This window comes from Mastomys coucha, unplaced genomic scaffold, assembly GCF_008632895.1.
Source record: "Mastomys coucha isolate ucsf_1 unplaced genomic scaffold, UCSF_Mcou_1 pScaffold18, whole genome shotgun sequence".
Taxonomy (NCBI): Eukaryota; Metazoa; Chordata; class Mammalia; order Rodentia; family Muridae; genus Mastomys; species Mastomys coucha.
This window is the reverse complement of record NW_022196900.1, coordinates 112,795,175-112,816,571: the sequence shown is the minus strand read 5'-3', so window position 1 is coordinate 112,816,571 and position 21,397 is coordinate 112,795,175.

The following is a 21,397-nucleotide window of genomic DNA, read 5'->3' as shown; positions in this document are numbered from 1 at the left end:
GAAGGGGAGACATCAGTGGAGGAGTTGCTTCTGTAAGACTGGCCTATAGGAAGGTCCATGGATCATTTTCTTGTTTGAGATTGAGTTTAGAAGGACCAGGCCCATCAGAGGTGGTGCAACCCCTATGTTGCTGGCCTTGGGTTGTGTAAGAATGTGAGCTGAGAAGTCATGAAGACCAAGCCAGTAAATAGAAATCCTCTGAGGTCTATGCTTCAGTTCCTGCTTCCAGGTTCTGGAATTACGTTCTTACACTGGCTTCCCTCCTTGATGGACTATGAGCTATAAGCAAAAATAAACCATTTTCTTCCCAAGCTGCTTCTGGTCACACTGTTTATCACAGCAACATAAACTTAACTAGGATGGTGGGACACTTCAGACATGCACATGACCAGCTAGGATTCTCTGTGAGTCCATGAGTTTCCTTTCAGTTCTGCCCCTGGACATCTCTGTGGCTTTAGGTCATGCCCAGACATGAAGATTCCTCCCTCTAAAGCCTTCAGAAACAAAGCCAGGCTGCTAGGAGAAAAAAAAATAACAGGAATAAATTTTAGAATCAGACAGAATGGTGTCAAATACCACCAGTCGTATGATTTGGGGAAAGTTACTTAACGACACTCAATTGAGTTTCTGAAATCAACTAGACATATAAGCTGCCTCTCATCGAGTTGTTATGAAAATTGAGTCAGAAAACACAGCCTGTCTGGCACATCAACACTCAGAAAGTCATGATCTCTTCTTTTCCTAAGTGGAACCAAGAATCATGTGAGTGGGCGAGGAGCCTGTCCTCAGCCCCATCCTCAGAGACTCATCCTGAGCCTTTCTCAACAAGAGATGAACGTTTTCTGCTCATTAACAAGAAGTTAAGGTCACACAGTCAGTGACTGGTTGGTACCCAACCGTGCTTGCCAGAAGTCAACCTCCCCCGGTCAGACAAGGCAGTAGATGTTATGTTTAGGATGCTAACTTCTAAGTGTACTACTTGATTACCAAGTGTCCAGCCAGGGTCCAAACATTTGTGGATTCCTAGAGGACTTTCATGCACTGAATCTTGTGGTTATGAGACTTGTGTCTCTGTTTCTATAGCATGACAGGAAGTCCAAGGGGAAGGATCTTAGTTGATTATCTGGGCTCTGGGGACCCAGGAAGGAGCTCGGACTCACTCCCCCTGTGTGCATAACAGACATTTCTCTGTAGCTACCTGCATCCCTTGTTCCTGCTCAGCCACTTGTGTCTCTCACTTCATTTTGGGTAAAGAAGGAAAATATACATAGAAACCCAATATGCATGCGTTTAACAAAATCAAATCTAATAACCTAATAATCATTCTTGCCCAGAAACCAGAGGAATAGAGTGGGTTTCACTTAAGCTCACTGAGTTCTGATTGCTCATTAGAGTCCTTTCCTCTTATCTTGGAAAAACAAAGAATTGCAAGAAACAGCCTTCAGGAATGATTACCATGGCTATCTGGTCAACCACAGATCCTGCTTGCTAAGGAGGCGATGCACTGTCTTCTGCCTACACAGTTTGTTCCTGTATCAGTGTTTAACTGGGGTGGAAATTTCCCCGTGTGGTCATGGGGCTCAGAGCCTGCCCCTGGGTCATCATGCAGCCTTCGAACTAAGAAGGCTGTAAGAAACTGGGATGGTGCCAGACTTCTGCAAAGCACACGCCCGGGAGAAGGCTGAACGAGTGGCTTCAGCCTAGTATTTCTGCAACATCTGCCTTTATGAATCACCAAGACCGACTCCATCCTGAGGCAAAGCCGGACATTGAGGACTTCCCCTCAGCAAACCACACACCCCCAGTCTGTGTCTGAGGCAGATAAAGACAAGGTGTAGCATCCTGGATGTAGGCTGCCAGGTCTGAAAGAGACATGGAACAATTGGTTAACTGTGGATCCTCTCAGTTTTCTCACCCCACCCCAGCCCCACCCAGATCTTCTCTACCTCATGGGCTTCCCTACCCTGTATAACCCTGCCATGCTGCCCATGCCCTCTCTTGGTCTGCTGGGTCTCTCCTGCCTCTCCCTTTCCTCTCTTTCCTCTTCTTCTCTTCCCTCTCTCCTCCCCCACCCCTTCTCTCATGACCTGGTTCAGTCTGTGGCTGTGTTTGCTCTATCACTTTCTCTCCCTGCTCTGGACTCTTCCGATGTCTCCAGATGTTCTCCCCCTCATATCCTAAATAAAAACCTTCCCCTCAACATTGGAGACCTCATGTTGAGCCTTGAGTTACACCTAGTGCTGAAACCCCCACTTTCTACGTAGATGGGGGAGCTTTTTGCATACTGTGGCGAAGTGCCTCAGATCACATGGCTCCAGAGAGCATGGGTTTGGAATTGAGGAACACAGAGGTATAAGCAGGACATTGTCTCCTCTGAGAGACCCAGGGTAAGGCTACACACTTACCCAGTCCAGCTGATCCAGCCTTGTAGCTGTGGTTTGGCCTCTGCATAGCTTCTCTTCTGCACCCTCATGTCACAATAGATTCTGTCCCACTGTCCTTGGTGAGGCCTTGCCTTAACCAGTTCCATCTTCCATGGTCTCGCACCCCATGCTCTTGGTGGCATAAATATGGGGAGCTGACAACCCTGATATCCTCCAAGCTGGGTTTCACTGGAGGCTGGCTACCCCTTTATCTGTTCTAGTGACTGCCAGTCCACCAACCTATGCTGTGCAGAGCTGGAAGCCTGATGTGCCCAGACCACTCCTGGCAGAAGAGCAAGGTGGAAGCACAAACCAAGAGCTTCAAAGGAACAGAGAACTTAGGACTTAGCCAGTCCTTTGCTCTTCGGTTGCTAGGATCATGTGACCAGGGCCGTGGGAACTGGTTATAGGACTCAAGGTTCCCAGAGGCCCCAGGAAGAGATAGGTTAGGAGTCATACAGGAAATACTTCTCTTTTCCAGGTGGATGCAACTCTCCTGCAGACATGAAGAAGGCATCGTTAGAGATTAACAATGGTAGGGACAAAGAGGCTGGCTTTCCCAGGCAAAGCGGGGCCATCTCAGCTCAACACGACCCCAAATCAAAAGGTGCTCTAGCATGCTAAATAATCCACAGGGTAACTCTGATGCACTGCAATGGAACGGTACAGTGGTCCCCAGCCTCGCCCTGAGCCTGGGGAGGTCTTGCCTTCAGGGGCACCTACTGGCTTGGTTTTCTCTTTCTGAAGCTAGAGGTGGCAACATCATATTGACCACTGTCCTTTGTTTTAAAGACAAATAACATGAGAGGCAAGACAGCTGTCATTTTACCAATCATTAGAGGGAAGAACAGGGTGATGGAGGAGAGGGGTAATGACCTCCCATCAGCCCCTAGCTAAGACAGGCAGCAGGACAGGAGTGTGTCCCAACCTCTCCGTTGTTTTCAGTGAGGACAGACAAGGGAAGTGAAGGGAGAGGTCCTCAGAGTGAGCTGAGCAGTGACCGATGAGAGCTAATGGTAAGGCTTGGGATATGGGCCGTCCATGACCAAGACCTGAGGTCCTGTGTCCTGAGCATCAAACATTGGTAGGACACTGTCTCTCCAGGCCTCTCCTCTCGCTCTTGTCCCTCTCCCCACCCCCGGATCCTTTCTGCTAATCTGTTTGAAGGATCAGTACACCGTGACCGCTATTTTGACAGTCAAGGTCAAACTCTTCCCTCCAGGAAGCTGGCATCCTGTGCTCTCCTTGGCCACCAGTTGGGTGTGCTTGACAGAAAGACCACCAGAAACATCCAAAAAGCCATGTCTAGAAGCCCACCCCAGAAAGACTTCTCTGACAACCACGAGCTCCCAAGTGGTCCCTGGGGATTCACATCTCTGCTATACCCATCCCCATGAGGCAACACTAGGCCAGGGGATCAGGATACAACTCCTCTTAGGAGAGTTCCTGGTGGTCTGGGCTTCATTCTCACTTCTGCCCAGTATCTCAGCCAGACCCGGGACTCGGCCGCCAGAGTTTCTTCTTTGTATCATGAATTGTCCTCACCAGATAAATAGAGAGATAAGGTTAAGTGGCCTTGGGGTAAGAGGGGTCAGGGGAGGGGTTATTGGAACTGCTAAATGGAAGCTCACACGCTGTCAGGTGCCCAAGTGGAAGCGGGAAATTAGCAGTTTCTCTGTAAATCAGGTTTATGGTTCACACTTTACATGTAATTGTTAAATTGTGCTAAAAATAAAGTCACTGATAAAATGGATAAGGATTCCGGTTGCCTCATCCGGTCTGAGCCAGAGCTGACACAGCTCCACTATGCTCACGCTTACCGTTTGGCGGCAGCAGAGAAATGGACCTCATTTGGCTGAGTTTAGGAACCACTTAACCAGAGCACCCTTGGACTGCAGAGTCAGCTGGGACTTGGGATGCTGACCAGTGTTTCCTGGACCAACCACTGGATTAACCTAACCGCTCCTGGCTGCTCACCCCAAGCTTGGTTAATGCACCCTGATGGGAGCTTGGTGGAGACAGAAAGGTAGGAGAGAAACCCCAGATCTAATAGCTCACTGAGAGGATTTAAACCATCATGTCCCCCAGCCCTCCAGGAGGCTTGGCTGCTGGATCTGTCACCTCAGCTTCTGCTTGGTGCTTGCACCCTTCACCTCTTGGCTGCGGCTTCTGGGTGGGGTGGTGGCAGGGGCGGGGCCTGGAGTCATTAAGCCTACCTAGGCAGGGTCAAACGCACAGATGGCCAGGTGCACCCAGTCACTAACGAGGCCGCCAGGAGAGCCAGACTTTCTGATTTCAACTTTGCACATCGTCATCTCTTCCTGTGTCATCGTAACCCAGGCTTGAAGAGTGCAGGGCTCAGGCACTTGATTACAGGTAGCTGATGAACACCTGGTCCCTGGCCTGTCTCTCTGCAAGCTCATGGGCAGGTGGCCCCAAGAAAGAGCCATAGCAGTCAGAACGTACAAAGATGGGGGACTAAATTCACATGAACACGGGAAGAATGGGTAATCCCAGTCAGTTACCTTTGCACCATAAATCGAGAAAGGTGACCCTTGAGGAGTTGGTCTCAGAGCTGTGACCAAAAATTGATCAGGCTCTAATCAAGGTGCAGACCTGGCATGGGAACAGAAAGACAGAGTAAGGGAAGGTGACACAATGTGATTTAGAAGACTTCAGCTTCTATTGTCCAAACACTGGAAGCCTTGGAGGAGAGAGAAAGAGAGAAAGAGAGAGAGACAGACAGAGACAGAGGCAGAAAGAGAGAAACAGAGAGAGACAGAAAGAGAGAGAGAGGAAGAGAGAGGGAGTGTGTGTGTGAGAGAGACAGAGAGGCAGAAAGAAACAAAGAGAGGGACAGGAGACAGAAAGAGAGAGACAGAAAGAGACAGAGGAAGAGAGAGAGGGAGCAAGAGAGAGAAAGAGAGAGAAGAGAAGAGGTGAGGACAGGCAAGACTAGTAGTTGAACCCTGAACAGAGGAGAAGGAGATAGTAATAACATGGAGGGCCAGGTAAAGGATACACTTTGACAGCATAGTGGGTCACTGGAAACTGTTGGTGGGTGTTAGACCGAGGTGGCTCCCCAAGGCTCCTTCGTTGAAGACTTAGACCCCAGCTGTGCTATTAGAAGGTAGTGAAAGTGGCTGTAAGAGCTGCCTAAGGGTCAAGCTTTAAGCAACATGCATTATCCCCAGTCCCTTCCCATCTCTCTCCCTCGTCACTTCCTGTCCTCATGCAGCGAGCAGCTCTGCTCTGCCACATGCTGCCTTCACGATGCCCATCTACCCTCGCAGCCAAGAAGCAGCAGAAGCAGCGAGCATAGCCTGAAAGCCTCTGGAGCTGTGAGCTGAGGTAAACCCTTTCCTACTGGAGGTTGACATGCACAGGGACTCTGTCACAGGGAGGACAGGTAACACAGCCAGAAAGCGGGGCTATGAAAGGAAGCTGTCGTAGACAGAGTGCTCAGTACACAGTGGAGCGGCGTGTCCTGTGTGCAGGAAGCACCTGCAGAGCCAGTCCTGGGGACCTGTTCTGCACGAGCCCACACAGTAAAGGTGCTCCAGAAATGAAGAACTGTCCCAGTACCCCAGGTCTCCCCATTCCAGCAGGCCCTGTCCACTGAACAAATGCTAGTGCTGCTGCCAGCCCTCATGGCTCTGGCTTGCAGAGAGGCCTGAGGGACCACTGTTTGAGACAAGTCCTGGAGGAGTGGCCAGGTGAGGAGCTTTAATGCCTTTGACAGAGGGATGTACAGGGTGAGGACCATTCTGAGCAAAGAGGGCCAGATGGGCAATGCCTACTCTATCTGGTCTGAGGCATGGGTGTGCTGGGGTGTGGGGATAAAGGGGTCTCAGGGAGCTGCCCTCGGCTGTTCGGCAGGGTAGATAGTATGGACAGAGTTCAGCTCATTCTAGAGGTGATGATGCCGGCTCTGCCCCACTCTGCCCCGCTCTGCCCTGCCATATCCAGGCTCCCCCCAGCACGGTGCCCAAGGGACTGGGTGGCAGAGGGGCTGAGCTGAATCTCAAGAAGTACAGCAGTCCCCAGGCCCCGGGTCAGTGGCTGTCATCTCAGAGTTGATCGGAGCGGGCTGGGTGCCCCATTTGTAGGAGCTGCACAGGAACACCTGTCTCCACAGGAAGCCATTAGCAGCTGTTTTGATTGGCTCATTTCAGCAGGGCTCATTATTTTTACAGGGAACAATTTCTAACCACTTTCCTTGTCACTCAGGGCCGTTGCTGTGAGCTGAGCTCCTCGGGCCGTTATAAATATGGGATCAGACACATTCAACTAGGGCTCGCAGGTAAAAATAATCCCTGTGGTATTTGCATGGGGGAACACAGGTGTGAGGCTTCCTCACGTGCCTGGACTCAGAGCCCTGAGAGGCTGGGGTCTGAGACAGACAACTCAGCCTTCTGTTTGTTCTGGGACCATGGTGAGTCACTTCATATGAGAGTTTCACCAGTCACAACTCACAACTTTTTTGACTGTGTTCCCAAACACATCACAGGTAAACAGAGGCAGGTCTCCATCCATCTCCAGAAGGCAGGCCACTCAGAAGATCTAATGTCCGAAACACTGTGTAGGCAACGTCAATGACATGGAGACAATTTCCCAATCTGCCAAATGCAAATGGAGGAGAATCTTAGGATAGAGGAGCATATAAAATAAATATATGCTTTTCACACATTAATATACATAAAATATGAACCCTTAGAATATATTTACATATTAAACATTTAGTGGACATAAATAGAAATACATAAATGTGAATAATTTTAAACATTTTAAAAGATTGTTTAAATTTTGTGTGCATGAGTGTTTGCCTGTAAGTATGCATATGTGAGCCACCTGTGTGTAATGTCCTAAAAGACCTCAAGAGGGCACTGGATCCTCAGGAGCTGGAGTTGGAGATGTGTCTAAGTCACAGTGTGGGTGCTGGGAACTGAACCTGGGTCAACCCCAAGAGGGGCGGGTGCTTTTAAAACCACTGAACCATCTCTCTAGCCCCTATTTATTTTTTAATCATTTATTTATTTTGACCGATGTTTGGTTTTTAATACAATAAAGAATTCACTGGAATTTTTCTGGAGGGTTTTTTCCCCCCAACGGGCTCTTAACATTATTTCTTTCTTCAGAAAATTGCTGTGTTCTTCTGAAAAGTTGCATTTCCTTCATCTTTTGGTTAATAAATCTGAAATGGCCAACACCTTCCAGGGACTCCTCTCTGTTAGACCGTGACATTTTTAATTGAGACAATTTTCTCTCCACGGGTGCTCAGGTACCTGGTAAGCTCAAAGTAAATTCTGCTCACTGCTGGATTTTTCTTCCTCGTACTAAAGTATGTAGCTTTTTTGGCCAGCAGTGGCTGTGGTGACTTCTTGCTTCTATTCAGACAGCTCCAGGTGAATGTGAAGACTCTGAAAACTCCTTCATGGGAGGCAGCTCCTGAGTAGCTGTCAGCGTGGAGTTGCTTCTCTGTGTTCTCTTGATGTTTCTTAGAGTTTAGACACGACAGACTTGTAGATCCTTTAATGTTCCCTTCTGGTCCTGGAGTAATTAAAAGCGGGGTTTCGTTGCAGGGTGCTTCCTGTGAAGTGTGATTGTATAATCCCACAATTAAGCCTTACATGTGTGAGGACTCTCATCGTTGAATGCGCCTTGTCCCTTCCTGGCTCGGATCAAGACAGATCGACGTCTTCAGGTGGCAAGCTTTGAGGTTAATAACTATGTTTTCTGTAAGCCTTAAAAGCTGTTCCCTGCCGTTGGTGTTCCATTCATTGGGCTCATTGAATTATTTGATGCCACTCAAATTGGGACAATTTGTTTACAAGCAGGTTTGAGGCAGTAGAGGGCTCCCAGCCCAACTCCCACAGCAGCACTTTAGCAGCTCCCACATGGCATCCCATACTCTGAGTGGGAGGTCCACCATGTTGGATGGAAGCTTTGTAGGGATCGGATGCTGGATTTGTTAGGAAACATCATAGGTTGTTAATGACTTCACTCCCAGACAAATTACGACTTGTGTCCTGGACTGCTGCAAATGAAGCACAGTTTTGAACGGCACGGGTCCTGAGGCCCCTTCTTATTTAGTATTTGCTACTGAAGTTTCTTCTGAAAGCATATCATCGGGGTGCGCATGACATGTCAGTTTTATCCTAATGTGGGGTCTGGTGACTTTCAATGTCGGCTTCACTTGGACCAAGTCAAACACTCCAAACTGTGGTGTTGGTTCAAGAGTGGAGCTGAAGGATGTGGGCCAGCCTTGAAATGCCATGTTCCTATGTGACCCACATGAGCTGCCTCCCCTGGGTGGCTCCTCCGGATCATGTGTGACTTCCAGGTTGGGTTTCAAGCTTATGAAGTAAGACCCCACCCTGTTCTCAGCCCAGGCTAGAGGAGGAGAGAAGGAGGAAGAAGAAAGGAGAGAGAGCAAGGCACCAAGCAGAGTGGGCCCTCACCAGCAGGAGCCAGAGCTGAGGCCTTGTCTCCTCCCGTGAATGTCTGATTTCCACACGGGCACCTCCTGTCCAGTTCTCCACATAGGACACATTTTTACTCTTAATCTTTGGGCTGCAGCTGTAATCACACTTAGCCACAACTGACTTCCTAAGTTCCCCTTGTTTGAAAAAAAAATTCAAAACCACAATGTCCTCCGTAGACTGCCTTAACCACAGTGTGGCTCAGAAGTCTCCTCCAATGGCAGCAAAAGGCTCCAAGACAGGTGACCCAGGGCTGCAGTTACTGGATGCTGCGTTTCCACAGCAGGGCCTTCCCAGCTTCCCTGCCAAGGTTAAGGGACTCTGAGATCTACACAGGATTGCATGCAGCTCTGAACCCAAATGCCAGCTCAGACCCCAAACTCCCATGAGTTTGGTCATTTACTAGAAAGATCCCTGGTGGGGTTGGGACCCCAAGCTATAGGTGATTATGGGAAAGGACACAGAGGAAGAAAATGCATGGGGGAGAGACCCTGCAGAGGTAGGTGGGCTCTACCCTCTGCTTTCCTCACCTACACACTGAGGGGCAGGGTGCCTCATGCTACAAACTTTGTACAGCCCATTCCTAGCCAGGCAACAATACAGGCCTCAGCTAAATTCAGGATCCATTCAGGGTATGTGACAGGTGGCTAGGAGAATGGTGGCTGGTGGCTGGATGAATGGGGGTTAGGTGGATGGATGGATGGACATGGATGGATGGATGGATGGGTAGATGGATGGGTAGATGGATGGAAATATGGGTGGATGGTGGGTAAGTGGATGGATGGATAGACAGACATGGATGGATGGATGATGGGTGGATGGATGGATGGAAATATGGGTGGATGGTGGGTAAGTGGATGGATGGATAGATGGATGGATAGACAGACATGGATAGATGGATGGATGGACAGATGGATGATGGGTGGACAGATGGATAGATGGACAGATGGATGATGGGTGGATGGATGGGTGGATGGACAGATGGATGATGGGTGGATGGATGGATGGAAATATGGGTAGATGATGGGTAAGTAAATGAATGGACAGATGGATGGATGGACAGACATGGACAGATGGACAGATAGATGGAAATGTGGGTAGGATGGTGGGTAGGTGGATGGATGGATGGATGGACAGATAGGTAGATGGATGGATGGACAGACAGATGGATAGATTGAACACCAATAGCTGATCTTAGTCTGTTGTTGGCCTGTAGTTTTAGTCTCTCTGGCACAGTCAAACCATCATAAAGTGCACATATGGTCTTCCTTCCCTCCCTTGGGATGACAAAGCTCTCCCCCAAGGTTCTAGGATAAGGTCCAACTTCTTTTTGGGTAAGGCCCAGAGTACTCCACTGTGTCTAGTGTTGGGCAGCTACTCCCACTATTAAAAAAACACCTGGTGAGGTATCTCAGAAAGATAGGTACAGACAGACAGACAGACAGACAGGCAGACAGACAGAGACATAGAGAGACAGAAAGAGACAGGGACAGAGAAAGCAAGAGAGCAAAAGAAAACAAGAGAGCGAGAGTGAGAGAGAAAGAGGCAGAGAGAGAGGGGGGAGAGAGAGAGCATGTTGGCTCACAGAATTGCAGGTTCAAATCATTATCCAGCTCCATCATCTTGGGCCCAAGCTGAGACAGACAGCACACCACAGTGGGGCACATGGCAGAACTCAGGGGCCCACAATTTCTCTCAATCCCCTAATGACCTAAGACTTTTTATTAAGGCAAACAGCGCGAAGGTCCCACCACCTCTCAATAGTAGAGCCTAAGACCAAAGCTCTGTCATGAGCCATTTATTCAAGTCATTCACCCCTAAGACTAGATGAGCTACCCAAGGCTTTCAGTCCAGTTGGATAAGCTTCATAGAACCCAAGGAAGATCTGTGTGGCACCTGATGTGGCTCCTGGTGGCTTCAAAGGGCTGACTGGTGTTGGACTTTCTCACTAAACACTTCTGTGTTGCCTCAAAACATCCATGAAAGGGAGGCTCTCCAAGGGATGTGTCTACAGACAACTGCCTGTCGGACCTAAATCGACACAGAGAAGGGCTTCTGGAGGAGACCTAGGCATCCACGGATAGGCTGACCGTATGTAAGTTCTGCCTTGGGAGAAGGATGCTGTGTGAGGGACCCAGGAAGGAGGAGGGAGGATGGGACGGACTGTCTAAACTGAGGTAGAGGCATGAACACAGAGAATTTATGTCCCTGACGTGCACATGAGAGGAAACTGTGCCTTAGACACCCTTGCTCCGTGGAGTGTCAGGGAGGGCAGGGGGGCCTGGCTTTGACCGCTGTAGTTCTCTCCCTTGACAGTCTGTCTTGAAGCCAGTCTTTTTCTGAGCCATGCTGGCAGAAGGGGCTGGAAAGCTCACTTTCAAAGGATGCTTCTTGGGGCTCAAGTGCATCGCTGTCCCATTATAGAGCAGCTGTCCTGCTTTGAAATCCAGATGAAAAGGCCAGCGCTAGGTGACCAGCCCCATGGGAGTAATGGCCCAGTAATCAGGTTCCCTCAGCAATGGCTCCATTCTGAAGCTAGGGGAGGGCTCGTTAGTGTGTGCTGACTGCATACTCACACACGGGAACCCCATCTGAGCAGAAGCAGACAATGCTAGGCCTGGAGCAGATAGTCACTGTGCCTGCGTCTTTTCTTCCTGTCCAGGGACATCTGCAGGTCTGGCAAGAACTGTAGGCTTGGTCAGGGGTAGACTAGGATATAAATACTTGAGGTTTAGGACTTGGTATCCAGGTCTGTCCACGTGCTCATGAGCACTGCTGGACCTTATAACTTTTGCTCCTCTTTAAATACATGATCCCTTTCCTAGGAACAGACTAGCGAAAGCCACTGAGATATCTGTGTAGTCCCCTATGCCAATTTCCTTGGAGGCTCAGGTCCTGCTGATCCTGCCCAGTCTAGTCCAAGGTTGACCCTATATACAATCCTGGTCTTCCTTAAACTCTTATGGGATGAGCCACTACTCACAGGGACGCGGCAGAGGCACCTCTGCCTTCCTGTGTTGTTATACTGCTTACATGCATCTAGAGACCTCAGAACTCCACAGTATTCCAGAGATGCTGTTTACCTTCGTGGGTGGAAAGGGCTGGAGTTGGGCTGTGTGGGTTTCCACCCCTGCCCTTGTGGGTGGAAAGGGCTGGGGTTGGGCTGTGTGGGTTTCCAGTCCCCCCTCCCCTGGAGGACTTAGAAAAACCTGTCAAGTGACATGGGCCAGATGGCAGAGAAGAAAGTTGGAAATAACCCTGGGGGAGATTTTAAGGGACAGTCAGGTGTTTCTACCTAAAATGGCTATGGGCTGTAGATTCTGATTAGTATTAGGGCCTGTGAGGACAGGGCCCGCTGCACCCAGCTTGCTAAAGTGCAGCCGTTCCGGAGACCAGCGACCAGAGACCCTTGTGCCAAGAGGCACACATCAGCTGAAGGTCAGATGCTATCCACAGAGCTGCTGCTTCTCTGTCACAGGCCCACGTTAATGATGGCAGTTATCTAAGAGTGTCCCACATGCCAAGAGAGGGCCATCGGGAAGGGCTATGCTTGGCTCTTCAAGCCTCTACTCAAGGCGTCCATGGGCTGAAAATATCTGCAAAATAATTGTGTATATAAAACCTGTGGGTATTTTTTGTTATTTCCCAGGTGATTCAGGAAGACATTGGTCTGAATTTCAGCAGGGGTTGTAAGTCTCTAGAGGAAAAAGACATCAGAGAGTCACACTCTAACGTATAAGCTAGCATCATACCATTTTATATGAGGAACTGCCCGTGGGTCCTTACGGGCTCCTGGACTGGTCACCTGTTGGCACTGAAGGACAACATATTCACTACCCCTCTCCTGTTCCCAGAGCACTTGGGATGGCATTCAGCAGGGCCATGCAGCTGGTTGGAGATCACACCTGGGAATTTACTTGATAGGCCTCGACATTGTTTGTTTTATCTTAAACAGCAATAATAACAGGACAGCACAGGATAGCTTTTGTGAGCCTCCCTCCTGTTTGGTACCAGCAGCATCCCCACTGCTCCACCCCTCCCACCTCTGCTGCCTGTCAGAGGGGCATGGCAGGGGGGATGCCCTCCTGAAGTTCCTCCTCCTCTGAGCATGTCCTGATTGTTCCTGATGCTTTATATAGCTTGGAATAAAAAGACTCTGCAAGTTCATTGGGAAAGCTTCAGCCTGATTCAGCTTTGAAACACCTGCTCGGTGCTCATGGCTCCCTGTGGCCTTCTCCACAACTCCCGCCAGCCCCATAACAAAGCAACCTCCAGAGCCTTGGGCATCCACCTGCTGCTGTGTCAGAGTCCCCCAAGACCTAGCATCTGATCTCTTTGCTTGATGAAATTTCCAGACATTTGGGAACAAAGGAAGAATGAATTTGGGGAGCTCTCCACCCCTGTTTTGAGGTGGACTAAAGCCAGAATTGTGACTGGGGTGTCTGGGGAAATGGTCTAGATCACACAGGAAGTGGTTCATACAGAAAGTGGATGACATAGGCGAACTGTTCTTGGGCTGGGCCCGGCGACACAAGCCTGTCATCCTACTGTCCCAGCCACTTGGGAGGCTCACACAGCAGGGTTACACGCTCAAAGCCATGCTGGGCAATTTACAGAGTCTGTCTCAAAATAAAAAAAGACAGAGGTAGAGCACTTACCAAGCATGTGCAAGGGCCCAGGTTCAATACCAGAAGTGGTCCTGCGTATGTGTGTGCATGTGTGTATATGTATGGTCATGTGTGTGTGTATGTGTGTGCATGTGTGTATGAGTGTGTTCATGTGTATGTATGTGCGTGCATGTTTGTATGTGTGTACATGTGTGTATGTGTGTGCATGTTTGTATGTGTGTACATGTGTGTGTGCATTCATGTATGTGTGTACATGTGTGCATGTGTGTGTATGTGTGTGCACGTGTGTGCGTGCATATGTGGGTGTGTGTATTTGTGTGTGCATAACACACACCACCACTCTCTCTATGCTTCCAATACCACATTGACCCCTTTAATTATTGTCAGAGATGGTTCAGAGGTTAGAGCATTAGCGGCTTTTCTAGAGGACCTGGGTTCCATCACCAGCACCCATGGCAGCTCACAACCATCTGTATGTGTGACTGTAGTCCCGGGGAATCTGATGGCCACCACTGGACTCCTTTCTTCCTCGGCACAGGAATGTTTCACAGGCATACATGCAGGTAAAATCCTGCCTTCCCCCCAACAGTTAAACTGAATAAGTGAGTACATAGAGTAGGTAACATTAGGAGGGTTTAGAACCTTGAGAGACAAAGTCTGGGTTCACTCCCTAATAGCTGCAGGGAAGTGCTGGCTGGCTCTGGCAGGTTGGCATCCTGTTAGGCCAATAGCCGCATGTGTGTATACATGTGTGCATGTATGTTTATGTATGTGCGTGTGCATGTGCCACACACACTTTGCGTGACGGTGGTATTTGAGGCGTAAACTTCAAGGAAAGTCAGTCTCCTGCCTCGGCATTGTCACCTGGCACCCCAAACTCAGAGGTAGCCCAGATATCTCCTCATACTTGTGTGCTAGGGGCCCACCAAGATATTTTATTACAACTAGAAAGAGAAAATTCGGACATTGCTCTCTGACCTTCACCAATGTTCCAATGTTCTAGTTAAACCCTGGCTTGGAATGTTAAGCCAAACTAATTGCCTCCAGCATTGTGGGTAGGGCATTAAACCCTGGCTTGGAATGTTAAGCCATTCTAACTAATTGCCTCCAGCATTGTGGGTAGGGCATTAAAGCTTACAGAAAGAGAGACAGCATAGGGCATTCAGCATTCAGCAGTCTGCATTCAGCATTTGGACTCACACACACTTGGATTAGAACCAACTTTGGTGGACTAGGACTTTTAAGATTCATGCAGTCCGTAGCCCCCACCCCCCTTGGCCCAGAGTGCTTGGGCCCTGGGGCTGCAGCACCAGTCGAGATTCAAGAGATTGAGCATTCGAGATTCACGCATTCAGCATTGAAGATTCGAGCATTCAGCATTGAGGACTCGAGATTCAAGCCTCTACCCTCCTGGTTGGCCGACCCACAGCCCCCCGGGATTCTGGCCAGGACCATGTAGCTCGAACATACTCGGAGCCCTGGGGTGCTGCACCAGTCCAGAGGAAATAGATGGCTGCTGTTTTAGACCTAGTGTGTTTTAGGTGGCCTCAGATGAGCCTCGACTACTGAGCTGCCAAAATTTTCATCTCTCTTTTGCAATGATTGTAAAAGCCTCATGTCATTTTTAAAGAAATACACTCAGACCTTACACCACTCGTGTCTAGTCTGTTTGTCAAAGCTAAATCCCATGCACACCTGGCCAGAACCCACAGTCCCACAGAACAAGGGGCCCCGTAAGAAACCCCAGTCCGTGGCATGTGTGCATGCATGCATGTGTGCATGAAGGCAGAATCCACTGTAGCATGAACTCAGGAAACACTTGGTTCCTGTGTCCTTCAGGGACTCTGAAGTTCAAGTGTAAGACCACAATGCTTTGGTGCCCGGGTGACCTCCTTCAGCCCTGGTGTCCAGCAGGGTCCTGCAGCTCCTACCATCACCCCGAGGCGACAGCTCATGGTGACAATGTGCTTGTGCTGCCTTCTGGATCCTGCTTGCACTCCAGGCAGGACCTACGAGCTCTACCAGTCAGGACATCATGGAACTTCTACTTACGTTGCTCCAGCCTGAATTTCATACAAGGCAGACCAGGCAGGCACCGGGAAGACTTGAAAATAGAAACTTTCAGCTGGGCATATTTATCTGTCTCCACCTGCCCACCACCGCCATAGTTTGTTACTAAGGAAGAGGAGAAGAATATCCCCGGGTGATCAGCTGGCAGCCTGTCCTATAATTGTTCAAGATCCACAGCCACATGCTTTGCATGGGAGCCTGTGTTTCTGCAGGCAGTACGACCTGTAAGACTACAACACAGTGGTCCTGGCAATGGCTGAGAGATGGAGATTCCTGCCTTGGGCATGTGTTGTTCACCTGGGTCAGCGAGTGGAGCTGGTTAGACCAGGGCCAGCCTCCCCTACTGTCCTCCATATGGTAATTTCATCTCCCAGCCTTGGATCACAGGAACTGTCTCATTTATGCTGGTTCTTGAGAGGGCCCCAGACCACACACGCCCCTTGCGGCCACACGATGTGATCCTCCTGCCGTGCTCAACCCTGGAGTGCAGCCTCCAGGCTCTGCCCCATGCCCCAACACCGCTGCTGATTATGGCATCTCCCTGGCCAGATGTCTGGAGCTGTCATTCTGGGAACAAGCCAGTGAGCACCTGACTCTGTGGCCCTGGTCTCTCTCCATCATGAACCCGACGGTAAATATTTAAGCAGTCAGGCTGGGCATTCCCTGGACTGTTGGGAAAGTTGAGATGCTAGGCGCTTAAAGTCTCTCAGGAGGACTGAGCTGACAGGCTGAAGTGAACGTTAGGCCAACTGGGACAAACTTGCTGAGTATCTGTCCTTTGTAGGGCTGCCCACAAGTGACAGATTGCCATCCCTTCAAGCATGTTCCGGAAACTGCCCCTCATCAGAGAACAGAGACTCGGAAAAGGCCGTGCTCAAGGAAGAGGTTTTTATGCTGAATTACCCTTTGGATTGGCAGAGAACAGTCCAGATGCCACTTGAGGCACTGCGTGGGAAGATCGACTCAGGCAATTACTGGACAAGAAAGCGACCACAGAAGGGTCAGCAGCTCTCGGATGTGCTGAGAAAGGCTCCTGGCATGGCCTGATCATCAACCAGGGAAAATGTTGATAATGGAGGTGGTGGTGATAGTAGTGATGATGGAGATGAGGATGATGATGATGATTATGGCAGAGATGGTGGTGACATATAATGTTAAATGGCAGTGTTAGTGATAACGATGGTGATGATGACAATGGCGATCACATTGATCTCCATGAGCCAGCCCAGTGACGGTAGTGACTACGGTGATGACAGTTGTGATGGTGTAATGATGATGTTACTGATGCTCATGTGGCGCTGGTGACCATGGTCATGAGGTCATGGTGGTGGTGCTGATGATGCCGATGGTAGACTTAAAGACGATGATGTGAGGACAGGGAAGATGTTGATTTATTTTGACTGATCACAGTGTTCTCTTCCAGATAGACGCACAATCCCTGAAGATCGTCCTCTGGTCATGTAGGAATCAGGTGTGAACCACTCTCACCACAGTTAGCGTCTGATATAGCCGTGGTATAGCCGGGCACTAGCGCCAGGGCGAGTGCTCAGGTCAATGTGAATGGTTCCGGTGTTTAGATTCAAGGCTCCGTGGCCACGGCTGGAAGGGAAGTAACTGAGCACACTGACTGAAGTCGTGTTCTTCTCCACTGCCTGCCAGGCCAGGGGCTTGGTCATGGGCAGATGCCATTCTCTCCCTGACTCTGGAGGGTGTGGAATGATCGGACATCGCCTGAAGAGTTGATGGCTCCCCCATTGTGAAGCTCATGCCTTTGGACACCACTGGCATAGCATAACCTGCCTGGTGTCAGCACCGTCATGTGATCTGTCTTAGCCAATGAGATGTGAACAGATCCTACTCCTTCCCAGAGTGCACTGCGGTGGGCTCTGCTGCTGTCCTTCATCCAGCTGGGTGGCTGGAGGTGCTCAATCGGGCCCCAGGCCAGGTCTTAAATGAACACCGCATGGAGCAAAGGCTGCGTTGGCCATTGACACCTATGGCCGCGAGCAGGAACTCAAACCTGGCTGAGTCCTGCACTCTGGAGGTATCCTCTTCCTCCATCATCATCATCGTCATCGTCATCATCATCATCGGCATAATCTTCATCGTCATCATCATCTTCACCACCGTCACCGTCACCACCACCACCACCATCATCATCATCATCAATCATCATCTTTTTTATATCACTCTGAAGTGACTGGTGTGCTTTATGAACTGACTCAAGGGAGACATGGGTAGTGCAAACTCAAAGCTGAGTCTTGGAACCTGTAGCCTGCTTCTTGATGGTCTTGTCTCCACACTTCAGGCTCCACCAACCCCTTGAGTGCGCGTTCTGCTTCTCAGTTGGTGGGAATGGCAAGGATGGGAAGCAGGCCCCTGTGATCTCTCCTGCCAAGCCTTCCATGCTCTGATCAAGTGCAGTCAGGTGTCTTGTTCCTCATGCCCTTGCCTGCTGTCCCTTGCCTGCTTAGTGGCCTGGCTAAAGCCTGTCCTGAGACCCTGGTGAAGGCCTGCATGTCTTCCAGGACTCTCTCTAAGGCTCAGAACATTCTGGGAAATTGGGGAGGGAGAGGACTTTCCTTTAATTTCTACCCCTGCTGGTCTCTGTGTCCTAATTATTTGCCGTGGTGGCCGTGGTGGTTTTCTTCCCCCACCCCTGGCTGGCCTGCTGTAGACTCTTGCTTTCTGTCCATTTCCTACTGTTTTGGACCGATGCTGTGGGCACCTGGAAGCTTGGTAGAGAAGACAGAACTGTTCATGGGACAGAAGACTGAGGAACTCGTGGCTGTGGAGAAAAATAAGTCTTCCCCAAGGGACTGCCCCAGCTCTCCAGGCTTGGGTCCCAGCCTGCATCTGCCCATCCTAGGAATTTCGCTCATCTCTCCAGTTTCAGGCTCCTACCCCTCCCAACCTGGTAGTGACAGAGAAATACTCTCCAACTGTGCCACTTTGCAAACAGATGGGTCCTCTTTTCTGTCATTGTTTCCCCGTCTAAATAGAAAAGACAAAGCTGTTGTCTAGAGAAGCCCAGAGCTCTACAATGAGGGCCATATCCTGCTGGGACAGCATGCACAGCCCTCTCTCCTCCTGTGGCAGGACTCAGAGCATTGGGGGCTCTGTCTTCTGCTCAGCACAAGTCAAGGGAGCCCCCTTTCCTGTTTCTGCACTCACTCCACACACTGTGTCAGAAAGAGCAATAGAGGCTCTGTACTTCCTTTGCTGGCCCTGAGCTGCAAAATGCCTTTCCCCTGAGCCATTTTGCTGGCACGAATGTCTGTCATCTTAGATCCCACCTTTGACAAGCTAGCCCAGCTCCTTCCTGAGCTCAGCAGCAAGCAGCCTCAACTGGAGACAGCTGGGATGACAGGGAGGGTTCCAAAGCCCCCAATACTGAACCTCTCTGAGAAGGTCTGAGAGCAAGGTGACTCTTGGGGGAGCCAGTATAAGGCTGGGGATGGGGAAAGACACCTGTGTGAACACTTTACGGAAACTTATAATGATTTTAATCAGCATTTTTCCTTCCATTTAAAACCCCAAACTTAGCTACTTAATCAAATGTCATGCTTAAGACACATTTACCTCCTTGGGAGAAAAATGAACAATGGCAGCTCAATTTGGCTTTGGATGGGTTTTAAAAATAGTCAAGTCTGGGAAGGCCATTAGGTAAATGGCCTCCGAGAGCTTCAAGGAGGACCTCCCGCCAGGCTGCGGCTCCTTTGTTGAGAAACTGGGAGAGAGAGAGAAAGAGAGAGAGAGAGAGAGAGAGAGAGAGAGAGAGAGAGAGAGAGAGAGAGCACGCACTGAAGAGAGCAGCCAGTGGTGGTGCTTGGTGGCTCCAGGCCAGGATGTCTGCTAGGCCAAGGAGGAGCTGCCAGAAGCCACAAGGCCTGCACTTTGCACAGAGAGCCCCAGTGAGGGGTCCTGTCTGTGCATACCGAGGATGACAGGTGTAGGCATGTGTGGGAGAGCATGCATATGTATGTTTGCTCATCTGCATATGCATGTGCCTCTGCGTGTGCAACTATAGGCACATGAGTATGTGTGTGCATCTGTGTGTCATCACGTGTTTGCATTCATGCATGCACACATGTGTGCATGCATGTATGTCTTGGCGTATTAGGTGGAGTGGCATGCGTCCTCCCTGCCTACTCCCAGACAGCTCCGAAGGAGAGAAAAATCAGGTAGCTGCATGAGATCTTTAAGTTCTAGGGAACAGGTCACACACAGCGAGATGCAAGTTTTATTGTTTTTTTTTCACCTGTAAAATAATGGTTTTTTTTAATCAAGAGATAAAAACAAAGAAGTTATACACAAGGGCTTGTCTTGGGGAGGCTTGGACATGAATTACCCTAGGGAAACTAAAGTTGTGTGCTGAGGTCCCAGGTTTTCAGAGGTTCAAGTTCTATCAAGTCGTGATGCGGGGCCAAGTGTCTCCTCCCCTGCCTAGTGGAGAGGCCCCATTTATGTTACTGTTATTTTTTTTTCCTGGAGACTACTGTCTTTTCTTGTTCCCATCCTTGCATGCAGAAAATGTTTCTATGCACTGTTTTCTTAGACAAGGTCCTTCCTATCTGGATAGTAACCATCAGGTCAAGAAAGAGAATTTTATCTTGGCTTAGTTAACTCTCACCGAAGTTGCACATTTTCTTAAGTCATAACTGAATGGCAGGGTGACAGCTAGGTGGTACCTGTGACATCAAACAGAGGCCAGGGGCATTTTGTAGGCAAATGAGGTTGTAAAAGTCCCAGAGTGCATCTGGCTGTCAGTTTACTGGTATTTGCCAGTTACTTATTTGATGAATCAACAAGAACATACATTTTTAAAAATTATTTTTATTTTACATTCATTGGTGTTTGGCTTGCATGTGAGTCTGTGTGAGGGTGTCAGATCCCATGTGGGTGCTGAGAATTGAACCCGGATCCTCTGGAAGAGCAGGTTGTGCTCTTGACCTCTGAGCCATCTCACTAGCCCCCAAGAACACACATTTGTAAGTCACACATTGACTTTATGAATCTTTTTCCGGGCATGTGCTGGGGATTGAACCTGGGTCTTATCCAGGCTAAAGCCAGACTCATCCTCCCGCGGTATCCCAACTCTGTTAAATTTACCTTTGAGAAGACATTTCAGTAACATCCCAGACTCACCGAGAATGGATTTATCACCTTCCAAGAGGGCAGTGGGTCTCCTAAGTCTGGGAACAGGGCCTGTAGAAGAAAGCAGGTCAGAACCCCGCCCCCAGGCACCTGGCTGCCCAGGCTAAGCTCCCTGAGGACGCCACAGGCTGCCGGCCGGAAGGTCCTCTCTTGCAGCACCTCAGCTTTGCCCGCTAGGTGGCAGCAGTGCAGGCATCTCCTTCCTGGTTGGTGACTGGGTCCAGCTTGTTCGCTAGGACCTCCCTGCCTCCTTACTTTATAAGATCATCTCCCTCCAAACCCTCAGGATGAGGGCTCCGCGGGTAGACGACCCAGAAGTGGCCAGGCATTCAAAGCGCTGAGTCACCTGGGTGTCTCTCTGGACGACAGACAGGCACACAGCTAGTAACAGTTGCACGTGCGGCGGGCCAACTCATTTAGTCCTAATTAAAACCTCCAGGGGGAAGGCACCGGAAACGGGTCTTGTAGATGAGAAAGCCAAGAGCCAGAGAGGTTGCGTAGTACACCTAGGACCCCGAGACAGTAGCATCCCATACCCAAGTCCAGCCTCTTGCAACCATGCTTGCTCCGGATACTTTCCTTAGGGCTTGAGAGGAAAAACAGAACCACGCTGTCCTGTTCAGCCTGGGTGGGGAGA